General features: G+C 40.8%; 1 protein-coding gene across 9 annotated transcripts in view; it reads left to right on the top strand.

The window, feature by feature from the left end:
* Positions 1–22044, top strand: part of CPNE4 (copine 4) — a 340611-nt gene that overhangs the window by 198351 nt on the left and 120216 nt on the right. Inside the window, exon 1 of one of the 9 annotated variants that reach the window (XM_040696671.2) lies at positions 10442–11202. The exons of the other annotated variants lie outside the window; for them this stretch is intronic. The gene's annotated coding sequence lies outside the window, so the exon portion shown is untranslated. Of the gene's footprint in view, positions 1–10441; positions 11203–22044 lie in introns of those variants that run through there. 9 annotated transcript variants of the gene reach the window in all.

The raw sequence follows: 22044 nt of genomic DNA, 5'->3' as shown, positions 1-22044 counted from the left end.
ATCCTATTAATCTCTTCTGATTCAACATCAATAGCTTTAATCCATAAGGAGTGACAGAAACTCTAGCATTTTCTGGCAACTGAGACCCGTCCTCAGATCTCTCTGTTATTATGGCCAGTCAGTGTGGCTCCCTCCTTTGAGGTCAGATCTGCACACTCTTGTGCTCAAATGGGACTTGCTTTCCCCAGCTTGACTCAGCTTGAGTTCGGCCACCTGAAATGGAGGGGATGCAGAACTGGTAGGAAGCCACGCTGAGAAAGTTTATGAAAATCAATCTCTGCACAGGTTATTGCTCTCCGGAGCTGCTCCAACCATCCAGGCACCTGGGAATTCTGTCCTGGCCCTGAGACTTACGTGGTCATTGAGGCTTTGTTTGAACACCCAGTGCTGCTCAGTGGGTGAGGAAAGGTCTCCTGAAGTAAAAGGCACTGCTCCTGTGCCTAATGCTGGGATCTCTAAACTGAGGTAACCCTTGAGATTCTAAGTAAAGAGGTCTGGCTTTTTAGATATACTGTATTTGCTTAAGTAGGGACTGTGAGCTGCTTCTTGTGCTGTGGCTTTGTTGGCTTAACACAAAGCCACTTGAGCATCACCAGTAATCTATGGCTAGCTACCAACAGGGAACATTCACTAACTGCACTAATATAGTATTTGAATTATTGAACAATACAAGTACCAGCTTGGAGAGCCTCTGTGACGTGAGACAGAAGCTTCTCTGAGCTGGTTTTATTAGACTCTAATGGAACAGCAGTTGCCACACAGAATAAAGCATACAGTCCATTTGCTTGAAAACACCGTCCAGGCTTTTTTGTGCCTTATTTCTGTGGTAAGACTATAATTTCTGCAGTTCCACCTTCCTGCCTTTTCCCTTCAGGTCTGAGAATATGATGTCACCATCTCTTTGAGCTTTGGGTCATCCAGCAAGCGCTTGGTGCAACTGACAGCTCTAGGAAAAGACGGAATAAATATTTCATCTTTCATTTATTAAAAAATAATGTAGTTTGTAACAGGGTTCAGGCAGGTGCTCAGTCATGCCTGAATCAAATCTGTGATTCCAAATAAGACTTTTTTTATCAGTTTGATTTGACTGAGGAGAAGAGCTCAGAGAAAACTGTGAGCATCAGCTCTGCACATCTGGCCTAAATTCACTCCCTGGAAATATTTCAGAGGCTTTTGTCTAGGATCAGAGATCTCTTTCAGGTTGTGCTGTAGCTTTGTGCCTCATTGGGGTTTATGGCATGTCTGCAAGGACTGTTTTAGCATGTGGTTATGGTAGAGGTTAGCTGAGGGAAAAACCTTGTAAAGAGTTAAGAAATTATGAAACTGATTTCATTTCAGTTGGAATTATAACACCTTATGTTTATGTAATACAGCTTTTTAACTATTTTAATCATTGCTAGTGATATTAATAGAAATAGGGATTTTCATAGCTATTGCTTAAAAGAGCTGCGTGTAAATAACATTACACGCCATGCTGTGTTTAAAAGAGAAATCTACTTCAGATAATTGGCTATATACAATAAAATGCTTTGATGTGAATTAATATTTACATGCCAGTTTTATACTCCACTGATTTCATTCAACTGAACTGTTATTTTGTTTGGACTTTTAAATGTGTTATTACTTGGACTTAGCTGTGTTATTGAGCATGTGACTGACAGCTTTGGTGAGGAAAGAGTCAATAAAATGCCACTTAGAAGCTTGGCTTAATGGGGGCTTAGTCAGCGGCTTATTGACCATTATGTGAGTTTTCTAGTTTGATTTTGGACTTCAGCCTTAACCATAGCTATTGCTTCCTTAGATTCTGTTATTTCCTCGTTTGTACATAATCTGTGATTCCGGTGCTTGCAGGCTGTTGGAGAGCACATGCTATGAAAGCTGAGCAGAGAAGTTACGCAGCATCAATTTTGCAAGTGAGTTTCCTTTATGAAAATTGCAGAAGTAGAATGATAAGGGAATGAATGCATATGAGATCTTCTAGGTAATATCTTTCCAGGATACCTCAGAGACAATTATTATTAAAGCCAACCAAACAAGATCAATTTAAATTCAAAATGTGACCTGACTGAACCTTTTACAGTTGGATCTCATTTATACTCAGCAGTGCTCTGAGAGAGAAGATGCTAAATTCTCTCTTCCTGTATAAAGCACTAATCCAGATTTTCATTACGTAGTTTGAATGGAGCTGATTTTATCTCTTTATCCTTCTGAATTTCTTTTTTCCAGCACTGACTAAACTTTCTTTAGGACTTAGTTTACAACCACCCCCTCCCTTTTTATTCTTCATTTTTCGCTAAATCAAAGTGAAATTTGTTGCTTTGTCTATACCTATGGAACTCCTGCTCTGCAACCAGGACAGCAGAGCCCCTCGGCAGAGATAAAAGCAGATCTGGCAAAGGTGTTTTCTGCAGGTATGTTCACAATTCCTCTTCCTAAGAAGTAAGCTAAGCTGATAGAATCATAGAATGGTTAGAGTTGGAAGGGACCTTAAAGCCCCCCCAGCCCCAACTACCTGCCATGGGCAGGGCTGCCACCCACCGGCTCAGGCTACCCAGGGCCCCATCCAACCTGGCCTTGAGCACCTCTAGAGATGGGGCACCCCCATGTGCTTCAGGCTGCCTTTTTCTGCTCTCTTCTGAATAAGCCTAGCTTGGGCTTTCCAGGTGAAACAATAGTCTGATGTTTTCAAAATGGAGCTGACATCTATCCCAGCCAAACGACTGGGCACACCAATTTGTACTGAAAAATAATTAATCTCAGATTGAAGTAATGCTTTTTTCCTCTATTACTTCGTATAAATAAGGAAGTATTTAAACTCCTGGGCATCAACTAGGGTTGAGTATATGCTGTCTTAGACAGGGACAGACTGTACATTGTTGTTGAGACTGAACTTGTATTTAAGAACTTGGCTTGAGTGACATCCTTGCATGCTGAAGTTCTATACCACTTTTATTAATCAGATTATATACTGTGATATGGTCACAAGTTTTCTAGTGGCTCTGGGGTCTATTGTAGTAAATATTCGAGTGCAACTTAATCTTTGTGGGAGTAAGATGCTATGATAAACCTAATACAGAAATTCTGAGAGCTGAATGAGGAATGCAAGAACATGGCCAGCTAACTGAGGTGTTCTCAGTGTCCCTGTTGTGACACTGGAGACTCTGTGAATAGGACATATACCTGTTGGAATTAACTCTGTCAGTGCCTGAGGTACGTGCAGCTGATACTCTGGTAGGAAACGATCCTCACAGAGCTGTTATTTTGTCCTTTGTGTTGCATGAGAGAGAAGCAAGAAGAAAAATTGTTCTCGCGTTGTAAAGGAAGGACATAAAAGTAGATTAGAATTAATGTAGTTCAGATGTGTTTTTCTCCTTGTTGTGGTATCTGTTGAGGGCTCAGCTCAGCAGACCTATTAAAAGGAGTCCCTGCTCTTTTTTTCTGACAATTTTCCTGTGGGTCAAAAGGGTGTCATTGGGAGGCATTTGTTATGTGAGGAAAACGAAGCTGTTTGTACACTCCTGTGGTATGGTATCTTTCTGCTTATTAGTTAGGAAGTATCAGTGACCGTCCTTAAAAAGAAGTATGCAGACTTTCAGCAAGTCTCTCAGGACACTGCACTGTCTCTTAGGTGGTTTCTGCCCTAGCAACCTCTTTCTGTTGGAACTCAGACTCTTGTTTTTAAAGGTGGCAGTGTGTAAGTACAGAGAAACTTCATGGAGGAGATGCACTGGAATGGGCTGCCCAGAGGTGGTGGAGTCACCGATCCTGGGGGTGTTCAAGGAACGTTTGGATGTTGTGTTGAGGGACATGGTTTAGTGAGAACTACTGGTGATGGGTGTATGGTTGGACTGGGTGATCCTGTGGGTCTTTTCCAACCTTGGTGATTCTGATTCTATGTGAAAAGAGGGCTTCATTTGTGTATGCATCCCAGCCATCTGAGAAATCACCTGAACAGATGAGACTCTATTACACTTTTATTGAATTTTCAATTTTCTGTTTATTCGCCTGAAAGAGAGCTAAGAAGTACTGCCATGTGAGACCTTCAGTTAGACAGCAATATGAACCTTATGTTACCTTTTGCACTGTCTTTTGTCTGCATCAATACAGTAATATTAACTTCTAGCCCAACACCAAGTGCGCATGACTTGCTAGATTTTAGAGATGCAGGTAACCAAACTGGATTCTTCATAAAGATGTGTGTGCTATTAATCATAGGATCCTAGAATTGCTCAGGTTGGAAAAGACCTTAAAGATCAAGTCCAACCGCAACCTAACCATACTACCCTCACTCTAACATCCCTCCGTTCAATCATCAATCAACGCTTGTTAACAAATATCTGTGCAGAGGTTTGTGGAGAATTCACTGTTAGATTGATAACTGCTTGTACCCTTTACGCCCATGAATATCATAGACTCATAGAATGGTTTGGGTTGGAAGTGACCTTTAAGATCATCTAGTTCCAACTCCCCAGCTGTAGGAGGGGACACCTCCCACTAGGCCAGGTTACTCAAAGCTATGTTTGCATTGTTAAACAGACAAAAAAACCCAGTATACATAACGAAGGCAGGTCATTTTCTTTTTCTTTTCTTTTTTTGTTCACTGAGAGTATGCAACAGGAATTGATGAAAAGCTCTTTCTGAATAACTGTATATCCCCAGCTACCTCCCTCACCCCCCTCAGCCTCTCCCTTGAATTCACACACTGTAAATTTACAGTTTATGAATTGTATATTTTCTTACCTTGGATCAGATGGAGTTTTTTTCTTTCTGTCTATTCATGTCTCTAGTTGGCAGTCATTGTGCCTTTTCACAGCTAGTTTGCCTGCAGTGGATGCCATATGATGATGGATTGAGCCACCTGTGTAGCACTGCAAGTGTCACTGTTACAACATATGTTTGCTCTTCACCCCCAGTGAAACCATTTCCAGGAACACAGTGTCAGTATGAACGTCAGCCAGATTTGTGTCATTAGTGTTTTGCTAGCATAGCTGTACCACTACACAGCTTGTAAGGGGGTACAGCTAGCATTGCCTTTGGCTGCCAGACCTGTGATCACGTTCCTGCCTTCCTAAGTGAAAGTTCTGGTAGTGGAACTTCATTTGGTGGGACTTAGCGATGCATCCAGGTTTCTCAGGTGTGACACCTGATGGCTATAACAGCACAAGCTCAGGTCAAAGAGCTGTCACCAAATGGTCAAGGGAGAAATTCAGAGAGAAGAACTGGAATTTCTAGAAAGTTGGATTTCCTTTCCAGAGGGGTCTGAGTTAGCTCATCAAGTATGTTTCTCAGGGTGAGCACACAAACATTGCTGTCCCTGTAAAAAAATAAATAACCAGCTATAGAAGCAGACCAAGCTGGAAATGACTATAAGCAGCACCCAGTGACTGCAGTTACACTACCGTACCATGGTTCTTCAGTGGCAAGAAAAAAGCTGTGCATGGGGAAGGCAGTGATGGCAAGGGTAAGAGGTGCGAATAGAGAGAAAGATGGCTACCAGTAGCTGAGGCTCGCCATTGCTTGAAGTCATAAGTTTATAAGTTAAAGATAAGAAGCTCCAAATGCATTTGGAAGCAGTACGTGCACAGGGGTCAGGTGTGTGGGAAGTGAGGGCTTAGGACACTGTTAGCTTGTGCAGGCTTGTCAGCTGTGTCGGTGGGTAACGCCTACATATACACACCTAAGCTTAGATTTTCAAAGCTGAGAGAGGATAGAATGTTGACACTATTTGGTGTCCTGGTTTCTTGAGTGACCTGGTCACTCTGCACAGTTTCTCCAGAGGTCTGGGAAGAAACTGTTTTGTGGTTTCAGGAAAGTGCTCAGGCTGTGGGAAGCATCTGCAACAATGCTGAGACAGAAGGCACTTGATCTTGAGCAACCTTATGAGCACAGCATACAAGTGGTTCGTGTGGAGTCCTCTGTAAAACAGCTCATGCAGGCAGAAATGAAAGGCCATACCTGGCTGCAAATGTGTAATGTGTTTGAGCCTAGGCCAGCAATAACTTTCCCTGGCAAGCATTCTTCTCACTAATGGTAACATGGATGTTATCCTGCCAATAAAGTGGTTCATCCTAATAAGAAATGTGTGGGCCACTCTCTTCATGATGACTGTGCTTTGAGTAAGAGGCTGTGCTCATTTGTAAATGCGGTGACATTTTGAGCTTTTGTGCAGCAAATGGAAGCTCCCTAGGAAGTCTGTGGCTGAATGAGTTCTTCCTAGAGAGCAGTAAATGAGTTCCAATCAATTTCCTTCTGCAACGGGAGGGGGAAAAGAAGGAGAGGAAGTAACACTTCTCCCTTTAGCTCTCAGATATAAAAGTAGTCTTATTTACAAAGCTTTTTATTATATTTCACATTTTAGTTTATCTCAGTTGTTCGTTTTCCAAAACTGGGAAATATTTTGCCTTGGGCACAAAATTATTTTGAAATGTGCAGTAACGACTGTGATGCTGGCTTATCAAGGGTATAAATACAATTAATTTGTCTTTTATGTTAAGCCCCTGTTATGGAAAAGCCAGTAATCGGTGTGTAGAAGTTTGGTAAAACACTGATTCTTAATATCTCTTGTATCTGTCAGAGATGTGAGATATTTTTGACAGCTGGTGGAAACACTGTGGGAGTGAGGCAGTACCTTTGCTAGATTGAAAAAGTGATGCAAAATGCCTCTTTCCTCATCTCTCTGTCACCCTGACTTTGATTCCTTGAAGCCAGAGAAGCTTATGTGGATTTTGTTACCTTGCTGTCCTTTGCATTCAGATATGACTGATCTGGAGGAGGGGAGCAATTGCACGGAAAACAACAGAGGTGAAAGCCTTGGAGCTCCCAGAGACAGCTTGGCTTTGGCTCCTCTGTGTTTTTTATTTCATCTTAATTATCTGGACTGAAGTATACTTCTATGTATGATTTTGAAGATCCCTGGAAATCTGTCAAGGTGAAATAGTAACGTACTTGAACAGTAAAGACTAGGTCTTGGTCTTGGTGCTCTGCTGTGAGGCATCTCTAATACATTTCTACCTAAGATGCAAATAGATGAATTGAAGGTGTGAAGCACTGATAACCTGCACTGTGTAAGGGCACTGCAGTGAGGTTTATCTCTGTAAGGAACAATGTAGGTTTGTATAGAAATAGCAGAGAAGGAAAAAAACTGTTAGCATGATCTGCTTCTGAGATACTGTAAACCTCCTTCTCTGTTTGATGTGTTCAAAACCTTTGCAAATATGACTAAGAAACATCTATGTATAATATGGATATAAGTAGGTGTGTATATATATATAGGATGATTTCTGTTTAGAAAAAAACAAACAGAAAAACAACACAAAACCAAAACTCTCAGTTATCATTTGATAAATACGGACTAGAAAATACCAGTTGCTTTCTGTAGCTCCATAGCTCGATAACCAGGTAAACCGGGGTTACGCTGAGGCTGTCTTCATTTTTCTCAATGTTTCCCTATATTCTGAGTTCTGGTGTTTTAAAGCTTTATGGGAGATTATTTTTACCAGGCTTAGTGGAGGAATTTTTTCCCTCCAACTAATGGGCATTTTCTTGCCTGTGTAGTACTACAGTAAATGGAATTTTCTCCTTGTTTATGGAACAAGCTCCTATAATGGTTGCATTTAGAGTCAGGAGGAAGGTAAAGTAATTATCTGCTGCAGCTGAAGAGTTTTCTTTGTCAAATAATGAATCAGTTATTAAAACTAATGTATTTTCATAAGTCTTGAGTTAACTTCTGGCAAAATTTTCCATGCCGTAAGGGGTGCTGCTGTAGCAAAAGAGTCAAAAGCTTGTAGTAGCTAAACCACACGCTTCCTGAGCTGCAGCCTTTCCAGGACTATTGTATTACCCTTAGGCAATTCTAACTTTCATTTGAGTTACTTCTCCCAAAGCTGAACACACCATTGAATTCTGGCACTGTCACTGAATGCCGGGGGTACTCATGGTGTTCACGTCCAGATTTAGGTCCGTATCTTTACCTAACTGATGACTTGCATCAGTGTAGCAAATGACAAAATGACTTACTCAGAGATACTTTTGTCATCTTTCTTGAACGTTAATGAGGGCAAGGAGTGATATTTTACAATTATAAAGTACGCATCAGCAAGTTGTATGCTTAATATGTTCATGATGGGTCTATTCTCTCCTTAGCACTGCGAGTCAAAGCATTACTCTTAGAACAGAAAAAGTGAATCTTAAGTGAACACAAGGCTGAACAGACGAGTCCTTGTGTTTGCAAAGCTAACAAAACAGAAGATAAACCACATTGTCCTGATTTTAATGCAAGTGGGCTGTGTATCCACTGAACACTAAGGAGGTTTAAAGTTTGCCACCTGTTCTTTAAGACAGTCATCATTTGCTCTTGAACATGTTCATTACTAGTGATGTTGTTTTGTTCTAACAACTTAAAATGCCACCCTTCTCCTCCTGAAATTCCTTCATAATATGTGGGCAGTAACTGAAGTCCATGGCATCCAGAAAGTGGGATGCTCCAAGCATTAAAAAAAAAAAAAGGAAAGAAGAAAAAAAGGAAGAAAATATAAATGTTTAGATGCAATGTTGGTAAACAGTGTATATAATTAGCAAGTGTTTTATTAGATGGCTAATACCACTTCTGTTAGCAGTTGTTCAGGAAGACAGATTTTGGAGCAGATTCTGTATGTGTGAAAATCTAAAGACATATGGGCATGGAAACATATTTAGATTCGGATTTCCAACCACTCTTCTGTCATGCCTGACTCTTCTCCACTGTTGTTCAGTATCACAAGTATGACTTTTGGTGCAAGCATGTTCAGCTTTAGAGTCTGAAGCTTTGAGGAGCGAGTGGATAACCTTCCTCCCTATGTCAGGACGTGTACTCCTGTCTCTGGGCTGTCTATGACCTGTGGAGCAGTCAGCATTTGATGGGACATGCTTGGACTCTGCCTGCCTTTCTTGAAAGTTACGGAGAGCTATCACAGCCTTATGCCACTCACAGATCCTACAAAAAACAAAACAAAACAAAAAAAACTATCTACCCAAAGGTCTCCCTAGCTCAGCTACTTGTTTCCCGTAAAGGCCAATGATGGTTGCATGGAGAAAGGTACTGGGAACAGGGCAAATACTGGCTAATGCTTCCTTTTGTCTAGCTTTTTGGCATTTTTCTGCCAGAGGCTCTTAAGGTAGAGGATGGATCTATTGATAAGAGTTAGATGACAGCTATTCAGCATGGAGCACAGATAAAGGAGCACAGATTTTGATGGCCTCCATCACAGGATGTCCAGAAGTCAGGTTCGCTGTTCCAAATGAAACTTCTCCATGAGGTGCATATGGTGGAATTTTAGGGAAGCAGGTGGGGATAGTAGTGTGTGCGCACAGTTTGGAAATGATGTGCACTGAAAACGTGTTAAGTTGTAAATAGAGGTGTTGATGATACGGTTGGCAATAACAGATGTACTTGCCAGAAGGTGTGGGTAGTTGTTTGGTGCTCAGTAGGAGAGCGTTCAGCCTCCTGCTCATCAGGAGTTTTGTGAAACGCTGTCAAACCCAATGTGTACTGAGAAGCACCTTCCTTTTTCAGTGTTTGTGGGAGAATGCAGATAGGTTGGGTATGTGCGTGCCCAGCTGTGTTGCTGTGTACATCTGCTGCAAACAAATGTGCGCAGTACGATCCTGATGGTCTTTGTCACAGAATGTATATGTAGCCAGGTTCAGCACATCTTGTCTTGTAAGTGACTGATGCAATGTCACCAGCTCAGAGCTATCATCTTGCTTGTTTATTGGCCACTTCTAGTGCTGCTGAGAGCCTCCTAACCATATGTACACTCATGCACGCGCTGTTTAAATTTTCCATATGCCACCTGACAGGCTTTCCATGGCACTTTGTACCACCTTGAAACGACTCCCACTTCTTGTAAAGAAACGTGTCATGTGGGAACATTCTACCCTTCAGAATATTTCACAAAGGCTTTAGGCTGGCTCATAAGATGAGCAGTGGATTTTCAGACAGATATGAGTTTTCAGGTTGTTACTGTGGTAGACAGTAAATAGTCTGCCACCATCTCAAGCTAGCAGTATATCCTAGTTTTTTTGCCCTCTCCAATCTTCTGGCAACTTCCTTCTAAGATATGTTTGTGGTATTGCTGTCTCCATAGATAACTGAAAAAGTAAAAAAGTCTCTTAAGAGGAGACTACGTGGTATCAAGTATGTGGAGATTGTAATGAGGTAGGGATCAATGTCTTCTTCTGGGTAACCAACTAGTGATAAGATGAGCGGTAATGGCCTTAAGTTGCACCATGGGCGGTTCAGATTGGATGTTAGGAAACATTTCTTCTCAGACGGAGTGGTGAGGCAGTGGCACAGCTGCCCAGGGAGGTGGTGCAGTCACCGCCCCTGGAGGTGTTCCAGAACCGTGTGGATGTGGCACTGAGGGATGTGGTCAGTGGGCACGGTGGGGGCAGGTTGATGGTTGGACTAGGTGATCTTAGTGGTCTTTTCTAACCTTAATGATTCTATGACTAAATTGGTTTCTCATTTTTCTTGCTGTTTAGTGTAGGGAGTACATCTGTGCATGGATAATCTGGAGTTGGCAGACCCTGTGCAGTTTTTCCTAATTTGTACAAATCATCATCCAGACGGCATCAACACAATTTTGGATTTGATTTTTTTAACACAGGACTATTGAGTAGGGTGAGGAAAAAAGAGGAAAAAAAAAATCTCACACTTCAAAACCTTTCTGATTGTTTCCTGAAATATTGGCGTTTATTCTTTTTCAGCTGAGAAAACTCTGCAAAGTATGCTTTCGTTTGAAGCATTTTACATGTTACCTTCTAAAAAATAACTTGACCCAGCCTTCCAGTTCATTTTCTGAGATGAGCTGTTGACGTAGACATTCATGCTGTGATAAAATTGGTGATATATCAAGAGTTCAGGTGTACAAAGTGATGAGTTTATATTGCAAGAGTTAAAAAAAAAAAAAAAGAAGAAGAAGAAGAAGAAGCCCAAGAAGATAATACTCTGAAGCATTTGTAATTAGTTGGGTGGGTTTTCTTTTGTCTTTGCCTTATAGTGATTCCCTGCCAAAGTAAGAAATTGCTTTTAAATTACAAGTGTTCCCTGCAGATGACAAAGGAATGAAATCTCTGCCCCCTGAGGTTTCATGATTAAGACAGCTGATTAAAGATATTCTGCATCATGGCATTTGGACAGCGTGTTACTGTGGTAGAATACAGGTGAGATTTTTTTTTAATGAATATTACAAAATCCTGTTTCCTCTCTATAGCTGTCAAGAGCCATAACTTTCTGTTGCAATGGAAACCTGTTGCTTTTTTCCTTTCCTTTTTCTTTTTTTTTCTTGTATAACTAAATGTTTATAGCAGTCCTTTGAAGACATGCAACAAAAAGACAGTCTTGCTACCTCTGTGGAATGCCCAGGTCTTCTCGATTATCTCTGTCTCATGGGCAGTACTGGTTGGAGTGCCACAGCCAGGGTTTGTGTGCTCTGCGTCACTATAGTAGTGTTGTCCCAGATGATGTGTCTTAAAAAAAAAAAAAAAAGCAAACAAACAATACAATAACAAAGCTTTTCTGTCAGGCAGGATAACACAGAACATTTAAGAAAATATTTGCGTCGTTATGTGTAGCATTGCTATTGGAAGGCCCAATTATAACTGTTGAAAGCAAAAATAACCTTGATTTAAACTACTGAGATAATTATAGGTCTTTGTCTTATAGGTCTTTGTCATTTCAGAGAGGTTTTTAAAATCTCACCTAGCAAAGACTAATTAAAACAGAACCTGCATGCAATTTAAACGGCAATACTGTGATTCTTAGCAGAGATGACTTTTAAGAATTACGTTGGTACATAATTAAGGTATTACAAAGTGTTCCAATTCACAAAGCACTTCAGTGCTTCATTACCTTTTTGCATTCTGGTCATCCATTAAAACTAGAGATGGTTCCTGCACTTACATGAAAGGAGGCACGTGCATGCTTTACTGACTCAGGGTTAAACAATACTACCTCCTGTTCTGTGAAAACTTAATTTCTGATGAGTGTTGCAAAATCTTGAAAGCTTGGAATATGTACAACAATAAACAAACAATTTTCCCTACAATAAATAGAGCAGCACATAAACAATAAGAGATTTGGGGGGAAAAAAGAGCAACAACAAATCTGTTCTGGTAGCATTTGTAGAAACACTAAAAGTTTAGCAACGACTGAAAAACATCTTTCTGCTTTGCAGATTTGCGTGGGCTCTGAACATTTATACATAAGGCATGAATTTTCTGGCAGGGAAGCGGCATTAAACAGCTTTAGTCTGTATTATCTCTGATACACACTTCCACATCAGCTGGCATGGGTGCAGCTGCACAGATTTCCTTCTGAAATCTTCCCACGCTATTATATTTCTACCTGTGGCGAAACAGTCTGCTGCTAAATGAGATTATTGGAACATCCCTGCCATATGTAAAAGGAGCTAATTCTTGCTTAATGAGTGTTATGGGAAGACAAAGTATGGACTGCAGTGGTACGATGGGGAAATGACAAAGAGGCGAAATTGCTTAGGCTTATTGTTTGTCTTGTTTTGTAGTTTTTGATTCAAGGTGTGGGTTCTTTTCCTCATAAACAACATATATACACACCTATACTCATTCTGAAGAGTTGTGAGTCCTCTGTTCCTGATTGATCAAATCAGTTTGAGTTGGCTTCATAAGGATCATAGTTCATTATCCCTAAATGGATCATGGCTGAAATGTTGTCTTAAGAGCTGTCCCTTGTGTTTTGGTAGACCTTAAGAATGTTTTGTCAGCAGCCTGTGCAGCCTCACTTTCAGGGAACACATCAACACTTAGATTGCAATATATTTACACCACTGATGGCATGAAACAACTTTTCCTAGTGCTGAACTGGTTTAATGGAAGATTGCCCTTCCCCACTCAAAAACCTGATTTTGAAATTGATACAAGTGGTTTGCATCCCATTAGGTTCATTAATCATCAAACTTGTATGGAATATATAATTGAGTCCAGCAAATTTGTTGGTAGTGAGCATTAAATCCATTTGAATTATAATGGAGAGTCCCTAGTACATTAACATTTATTAGAAGGACTTAGTAGCTCAATGATTTCAGCTCTGTGTTTTATTTTTCAGTAATGGTTTCCTGTTAGCCCTGTGTATTGTTGGTCACATGAGCAAGTGAGATGCTATGCTTTGGCAGTTTGTGCTGTTTTTAAATCCTGGATACCACAATCTAAAAGAATGAGATCCTGGATTTATTCCATACATGTGACCCAATCAATGATGTCATTACAGAAGGGATTAGAAAAGTTGACAAGGCCAACTTCTTATATTTCAGAATATCACATCAACTGTCTCAACTCTGGAGATCAATACAAAAGATCAAAAAAAAAAAGAAATGTTTACTTCCTTTTATTGCTTGCTGTCATCCTGTTTTCAATGTATTAGATATTTCTCCATATATTTTCAGGATTGTTTTCCTAAAAATATGAAGAAAATGTCTTTAGTTAGGAAAAATGGCAGTTCCATCTGAATATGAAGAAAAACTTCTTTGCTATGAGGGTGACAGAGCACTGGAACAGATTGCCCAGAGAGGTTGTAGAGTCTTCTTCTATGGAGATATTCAAAACCCACCTGGACATTATGCCGGGTAACATGCTGAAGCAGGATGCTTGGACTAGATAATCTCCAGAGGTCCCTCCCAGCCTCAGATATTTTGTGTGCTTGTGTGTATTTTGTCATTGGTAATTTTCACGAGAGGTGCCAAAACTCTTATTTGACAAAATCAAGAGAATTGGTAACACCGGGAAGGTTGGAAAAGTTTATTGTAATTAAGTTTTTTGTGTGTTTACTAATTCACTGGCTTACCTGCCTCCCTTCACCTCACAGAACTATCTCAGCACAAGTATTTACAACTCCCTGGATAAATTCCATGCTTTCATTTCTCCTATGCTTTCCTCAACTTAGAGGAGCTGAATTCTCTTGCGGGAAACCTCCAGTCTGGGTTGTGGCTGTTCTGCAACTCACTGGTTTGGATGTGACCTTCAGAAATGCTGAACACTTACAGTCCCCACTGGAATCAGCTGGAGTACTGGGAGCTCTGCAGCTCTGAAAATCAGACTGCACGTGCCTCAGTGAATAGAACCTGAAACAAAAATGCCTGAAATAAAAGTGTGCTGATGAATATGTTTAGTCCTTAGAGACTTTGTGCAAATACAGCAGGTGATGTTGGAAACAAAACCAGCAAGCTGATAGAAATGTGAAACCACCCTGTGACATCAATAAAATAAAAGCAAAGAAAAAAAAATGAGGTAGACAAAGAAAAGAGGAGTGACTTAATCAGTGTGCGACTTAATCTCAGTGAATAATTAATTGATTGTACTATTTCCTTCCTGTTTTTAAGCATGACTGGAAAAAAAATGGCACTCTCCTTGAGCTGTTTTCTTCGGATGAAATGAAAGGGTTGTCCTACCAAGAAGTAGTAATCAGGAATTTATTAGAAGAGAGTAGTTGTTAATGTAAAAAAAGTTAGTCTTCTGTAGATGCAGATTATCTGAAGGCCAGTTGCGTATCTTTTGTATCTCTGTACTGGCATATCTTTTGTCATGGTTGGTACCTTCTATACCTTCTTTCTCTGCTTGAAGCTGAAGAGAGCGCTGTATGTCTACGATCATTTTTCTTTCATACCGCTGTCTTTTTATTCTGCAGTAATGGCAATAAGATAGCAGGATAATCAGTGTTGCACTCATGATTGTATCATGGAAACTTCCTCTTTCTGCTGTCACTTCTCCCTAGCCTGAATTCTGTTCCAGCCATGCTAGCTAATCGGGTGTTCTGTTTCATGTTATGTCATTCTGATAGGCCATTAATGCAGTTACTTCAGTCTAGCAGCATATGGCAATATGCTTCAGTCTAGCAGTCTAGCAACATATATTTTTGTATCTCACTACACCAGGAGAGCCAGCTCGCCATCCTTCAGCTGATGTGCCATGTTGGAATAGGTCATTTAGTGCATGCAGTATGTTTTAGTGTGTTTCAGGGTTGGCAACTGGAGCTCCAAGCATGCAGCAGTCTGAGAAGGAATTATGGGCTGGCCTTCTTACACAAGCAGAATCTACCAGGCCCCATCAGGGACAGAGTCAGCGATAGCTAAGCACTGCCAATACTCTTAGGATCAGTGCATGTGACCATCCATGCTGCTCCTTGTCTCCACTGTGTGGTTCAGCAAAATTACTCTTGTACTTGGTTACAACAGAGAGAGATTTATTTCGACTTTGTGAGTCTCTGCAGGGTGCTGAGGTATCTGCTGTACTGTATCCGAGAGTATGCATTACTAGCACTGTTGTCTGAACCCATATCTTCTTTGATTAAACTTGGCCCTAGTGAACCCAGCGTGTGGGCAGCATCAGGCTCTGAGCTGAACCTGCCACATGTCATGTGTTTTGAGGTTGGGCTGTTGGTGCAGGAAAGAAATGGTCAGTTCATTGCTGCAAAGCTCTTCCTATTTGGAAGAGAGGGTGCAAGAAGCGTTTTCTGCCTTAAAACTTCATTACAGTATCAATTTGCATTGGTAATCCATGTCTAGAGATTAACTTTTCATCCAGCATTATTTACAAATCTCGTTTTCATTTCAGTTCATTAACAAAAAATGCCGTGATGCAAAGAAAAAGTATTGAAAAGAAGGCTTGTCAACAGCAATTATAGAGGAGCTACGTGGAAAACAAGTATTGAAATGTTTTTGGTTTTTTTTTTTTTGGATGGGAGCATTGGATAAATTTTCTGAATATATAAATTGAAAGCCAGCATGACTAAAATATATTAACATATTACTATGCTAAAAGGTCAGTTTAGAAAACATCTGTTCCATGCAAAAACCTTGAACGCATTTGATGTTGCAGATACATCAGATACATAATAGCAGTATGACTCATTTCCATTGTCTTCCATTTCTATTGTTTAGCAAGACACAAAAATGCATATTAGAGTTTTGTTGACTGGTGCCATGCAAAGACCTCAGCTTATACCATGAGGGAACTTTAATCCATTTAGTGCTTTCTTTGCCTTGCTACAGGTTTAGTTTCACTGAAAGATGAAAGCAAGGAGATCCCTACTTCCAAATGTGGTACTTCTGTGTGATTCTAGGATGGCAGCCTCCTAGGACAAGAAAATACTTGGTTGCATTCAATTCTATTCTTTTTTTTTTTTTTTTTTTTTTTTATGTGGCTTATGAATTACTTAGTGACTAATTAAATCAGTTTCATTGCCCTGCTGCCTCAGGGCAGGTGATGTTGCAGACAAGGGAAGGGGGGGTGTGAGGGCTGTGGGCAGCCTCAGAAGTGCCTTCTACAGGACTAGATGCTCTGCCTGTTGTTGTCAGTCTAGCAGTAGGTTAAAATATCAGAGTGCCCGTTCTGAACCACCACTGAACATACAGATTCAGGAGATAGTCATCAGTGACCTTTTATTTACCCTCTATATTTTCATCTATAAATCCCAAACTCCTGTTCCTTTATTGTGTGTGGTAACGTAAGGGGACGAAGAAATAAATTGAGTGGTGTTATTTCACTGTGATTGAATCTACGTTATCTTATATTCATCTCTCCATGCTAGTAGACTTGTATTTCCTTATGCTTACTGCCTAAATAAGAAAGGAAAGCCCTGAAGTGAATTTTTTTTGAGTCATGGAATTCTTACCACCTTTTCAGGCTAAGTTAGTAAAGTTTTAATTAGCTCATTGCTGGTCTGATTTGCCTCTGTATTGCACATCTGAAGTCTGTGCCATAAAGCTGGAAGTAATAATAGCTCTGACTGATGGGATCTGAAGGACAATGAGATTAGTTGGGAAATAAACGGAGTGCCTGCAGAGATGGGAAATTGTTTAATTAGAATAACTTGGAAATAAAATGAAATTTTGAAAAAAAATTTTTTGAGGAAACTCTATAAAAATCTCACTAAATAACATAATCTTCTCCCTTGAATGCAAAATAATGAAAATTGCCACTGGAATAGAATGATGTATTTAATTAATTGATATATTTCGGGTTCTCTTGCAAATGCAAGCAGAAGTGCTGGATTGTTTTTCTTTATAGTCAATGAACTCTGAAGACATTCAGAGTTATTTTGCTAAGGCATGACATAATTCTGGGTGCTGCCTTGCATCTAGTAAGGCATCTGAAAATGTAGCCAATTGCCTGCTCAGTATGCACAGATGAAGATGATTTCCAAGTTCAAAACTCTGCTGTGTACAAAGGGAAAATCCCACTTTTTCTATTCTTATGGCCTTAAGCAATAAAGTACTAAAACTTTTGAAGGACTTCTTGGATTTAGGCACTAAACTCCCTTGCAGGTTCCAGCTGTGGAGTATTACAATCAGTAGTATAATATTGAATCATAATGGGGAATATATAACTTAGGCCGCTAAGCATGTATTTCCAGTATCATAGAATGTGATAGTTGGAAATATGAGGGAATACTAGGACCTCTTTTCCTTTATGGTACTACTACCACCACTTGCTGTTTATGATCAAATCTTGTGTTCACAAGTTTAAAAGTATCATTTAGCATACCTTTTGCTGCCACTGTACAAGGGCTGGATTTGGTATGCTCTGCTTATTTGTGCCTGCTTCACAACTGTGCATTGATAAACCTGTTTTATAAATCCTCCCACCTTTGTCAGTGTAAGAAGAACTGATGTGTATGTGGGAACATCAGGTGTATTGTTTGAGTTAGGAATCTCATAGGATGCTGTCTGCAAAACTGTTTACCTCAGCTAAACTCGCACCCAATTCCAATTCAGTTAGTTCTGTTTTGTTTCATGCTAGGAGGATATGTGCATGTGGGTCTAATTGGGCTGAAAATCAAGTAATGTTGCATTCTCGTGTCTCCTTTTTCTGAGACAGTTCATAGAAAGGATACAACTGATGTTCCTGGGTAATGGATCAGGCCTTTGGGCTGCTATCATTTCAGCAAACGACAACCCCTTTGATAAGCTTAATAAGATGCATGTGTAGAAGAAGAGAGAGAATGAGAGGTACCTGTCATAGACATGAGTCACAAGGAATCTGTTATTTTCTTAGTACCCATTCCAACACGTGATCCAAATTCCCTAACTATGTCAGAAGACTGGAGTTGCTTTAAATGGGCCTTATAAATTGTTATATTTGGTATAAAAATTCAGGAGAGCCTGGTAAGTGGTGTGTAGTGTATTGCCTTCCTGTTGGTACTGCCTCAATGATAAAAATGAGTTAGCAGTTGAATTACAAAGTTAAAAGTTAATTAATCTTTAATTATGAACACTTCATTAGCAAATGAATTTCTTAAACTAACAGCTTGACTAAGCCTAAATCAATTGACATAATTCATTAACCCATATGAGAATCCATATTAGTTATGCTTAACTTACCTTAGTGTCTGAGGCAGGAGATCTTTCTCAGTATAAATAAATTATCAAATCACTATTTATAGTCAGTTAATTAAAGAACAAATTACTGAAGCACTGCAGATTTCCGACCTAGTATAATGTAGTCCCACTGATACCCTGTGAGCAAAGGCTCTTTCCATCATTTTATTCACTGTTCTCAGTTGCGTGCAAGTTCATGAGAAATGCTATGATGCCATAGGTCTCTCCTCTTGATCAGTCCTTTGTGGCCACGCATTCTTCTAAAGGCCTCTTTGCAGGCTTAATTGCTGTTCAGCAGCAGCAGGCATCTGCACTTCTGTGTAAATGTGCTGGCCCTACGACTTCGTTGTCCAAGTTCTAAATCTCTTGTCCTCAAGGACAGCAGGCAAAGAAGAAACATATCCGTAATTACCTAAAGGAGTCAATACCGAAATTTAATTCTGAAATTTAGTTTTGGAATAATGAAAGGTGTGATTAGCAAATACTCTAATCTGGATGCAAAGTATTTAAGTTTTAATTAATAGAAATGTAGAATACTCTGAGTTGGAAGGGACCCACGAGGACCGTGGAGTCCAACCCCTGGCTCCACACAGCTCCACCCCAAACTCAGTGTCTGAGAGCGCTGTCCAAACACTCCCCGAGCTCCGGCACTTGGCGCTGTGCTCACTGCCCTGGGCAGCCTGTTCCATGCCCACCGCTCTCTTTTGAAGCACCTGTTCCTAATCCCCAACCTGACCCTCCCCTGACACAGCTCCATGCCGTTCCCTCGGGCCCTGCCGCTGTCCCAGAGAGCAGAGCTCAGCGCTGCCCCTCCGCTCCCTGTGAGGAGCCGCAGCCGCCATGAGGCCTCCCCCTCAGCTCCTCTGCTCTGGGCTGAGCAAACACAGGGACCTCAGCCTCTCTTCATGCTCCTTGCCCTCTGGACCCTTCACCATCTTTGTAGCCCTCGTTTGGACACTCTGTAGTGGTTTTATGTCCTTTTTGTAATGTGACACACAAACTGCACCCAGTACTTGAGGTGAGGCCACACCAGTGAACTGCGTCCCCATGCTGCATTGGAATCCAGTAGTATGAGTGTGGTATGCCAGCAGTGTATAGGATGAGGTACCCTAGTAGTGGAAGAAAGAAACATCAGGTACCTCAGAAAATTATTCAAAGACAAATTTTGTTTGAAACTAAGGAACTTAAATTTTAGCTGATCTGATCACAGGGCATTAAATTTTCATCCCTATGGGGAAAAGAAGTCAAGTTGTTTATATGTTCTTTGATAAAGCCCTATCCCTTGCACAGCAATAACCAACAAAACTGTGTTTCTCCTACCAGCAAACTGAAAACGAGGAACCAGGTAACAATGAAATTGTAACTGTTAGTGAAGACCTGTATTCTCGAGGCTCACTTTCAGAGTTGTGGCAGAGGCTATGTGGACAATATACGGCTGAAAATGAGCTTTCGAAAGGCCACATAGTGCTCTTTCAGATTCCTGTCAGGCACCACACTAGTTGTTAACGTTCTGTGACTAATAGAAAGTGAAGCTGGATCGTATGATGTATGAATATTTTTGTTGCCACTTTGAAGAACAAGTCCTGTCCTCTACAGAAAGTCTGTGTCCTTAGGGACATGCAAATTAAGAGAAGATGGGATTGAAACTTCAGATGAAGTTTGGGTAATAACCACTGGCTACTGTCATGGTGTTTGAATGGCTGGGTTGTATGTGGGGTATAATGTAAAGGAAGATTTAGCACCCTGGCTCTTTGGGGTTCAGCTTTGAGGTAGCACTCAGGAGTATTCAGTGAAAAAAATGAATTTCCTTTTTTCTTTCACCAGTGTCTGTGTGGTTCTCAGCACTTCTCCCTATTACCTGATGTAGGTCACCTCCTACTTGTGCTGGTGTTTGTTGAGAGCTTGTTACCTGCACAGGGGGTGCATCTGGGAACCTCATGCCCAAGCGATTGCTGTGAGTGAGGCGCTTCTGCAGTGCTGGTGGCCGATCAGGTTGTGGCGACTGCCTCAGAAGAGCTGTTTGTTAGCAGAGTTCTTATAGCTGTCAATTTTACATGATTGCTAGGGCTTTGAAGGCCTTACCAGAACAAGATAAAGGGCTTTGATGAAGGTAATTGCATTTACTGTCTGAACCCTCTAGCAGGAGGAGCAGAGTCACTGTTTGTTCCCATTTAATGACTCTGCAGGAGGCAAGCTGGGGCAGGCGGGAGCGCAGCACTCATTGCTGCCAGCTCAAAGTCCCAGCTCAGTCCATGAGCACAGTCATATGGGAAGGAATGTCTTCTCCTGCAGCTGCTGGCCTAGAACAAAGGGAACCTTGGGGAGCTCCTCGACATCCTTGCTTCAAGAGCCTGTGGCAGCAGAAGAAAGAACTGGTGTTGGTAGCCTGAGGTTCAGAGAAGCCTGTTTCCCTGGTACAAAAGTACTTTCTGACGTAACTTCTCCTGCTGCATATTTCTGTACTCTTATTCTTCAGGGAGTAGTCTTTTTCCAGGTGACAGAAAAATTTGCTTTTGATATAGGTGTGTATCTATATCTACACATCTGTATCTACATCTTTATATATGTATACCTATATCAAAAGTGTGCTCGAACAAACAAACCTGAAGCAGTGAAAAGATGATTTCAGTAGATGAAAACTCAAGTAGATCAGCAGAAGTATTTTGGAGTTCCTTCATATATTTTTTTAAAACTTTGATTTTAAGTCATGTGTGGACGTTTAAGACACATGTTAATGCATGAAGTTAGCTCTTTGAGTTGTTCTAATTTGATACACTTGGCAGACAACAGTGAAATCAGAGGGACAGTGGTAATTCATATTGAACAGATGTCTGTCCCAAACACTTCTGGAATGGGAGCAGAAGATTTTTGAGGTGGAAAGGGGGGAGTCTTCAGGCACCTATGGAAAATCATGCATCACTGATGCTATGATCACAGCACGTTATCAACACAGAAGCTCCTGGAGGAAGGGCATCAAAGATCTAGCATAGGATTTACATTGCCCTTACAGTGAGCAGTAGCTCCCTTTGGGGAGTGCCAATTCCACCTGAAGAGGCTGATACTATGCTCCGGAGTATTTCAAGTGTCTCAAATTAGGTGAAACCATTTTTTATAAAACTCAAGTCTCCAAAGCAACTGGTTGTTTGGAAATGTAAGCCTAAATTTTGGGATGCCCAATGCCCATGAGAGTATTTTTATTGGATCACCTCTGACTGCTGTCTTGTAGCTAATTACGAAGACAATTCATAGCTTAAGCAGACAGACGGTTGAAAGAGCTTGCACATTCCCTCAGCTAAGTCATGATCCCATGACCAGGGCAATGATAACGGGGACTGTAAGACCAGAGATCCCCGAGCACCTGTGGCAACTCATCCCTGGAGGCTCAAGCTTCTGCCATGGCTCAAGGAAGGATCGAATCCATATGCTGCTTTGCAGAAAGTTCCAAGTCTTGTGAAGAAGTCACCCAAATCTTTTATGAGTACTTGAAGTGACTTTCTTTCTTCAGGTTTGTCCTTCTGATCTCTAGCAGTGCTTAGGATATTACATATAAAATTTGAGAATTACAAATGTTCCCATGTTAAATGTTACAAAATGGGAAAAGTCTTCAAGAAAAGCCAGTTATTACTATGTTGGTAAGCTATCGTGGTCCTTTCAG

This window comes from Gallus gallus, chromosome 2, assembly GCF_016699485.2.
Source record: "Gallus gallus isolate bGalGal1 chromosome 2, bGalGal1.mat.broiler.GRCg7b, whole genome shotgun sequence".
Classification (NCBI taxonomy): Eukaryota; Metazoa; Chordata; class Aves; order Galliformes; family Phasianidae; genus Gallus; species Gallus gallus.
This window is presented reverse-complemented; position numbering and strand designations above follow the sequence as displayed.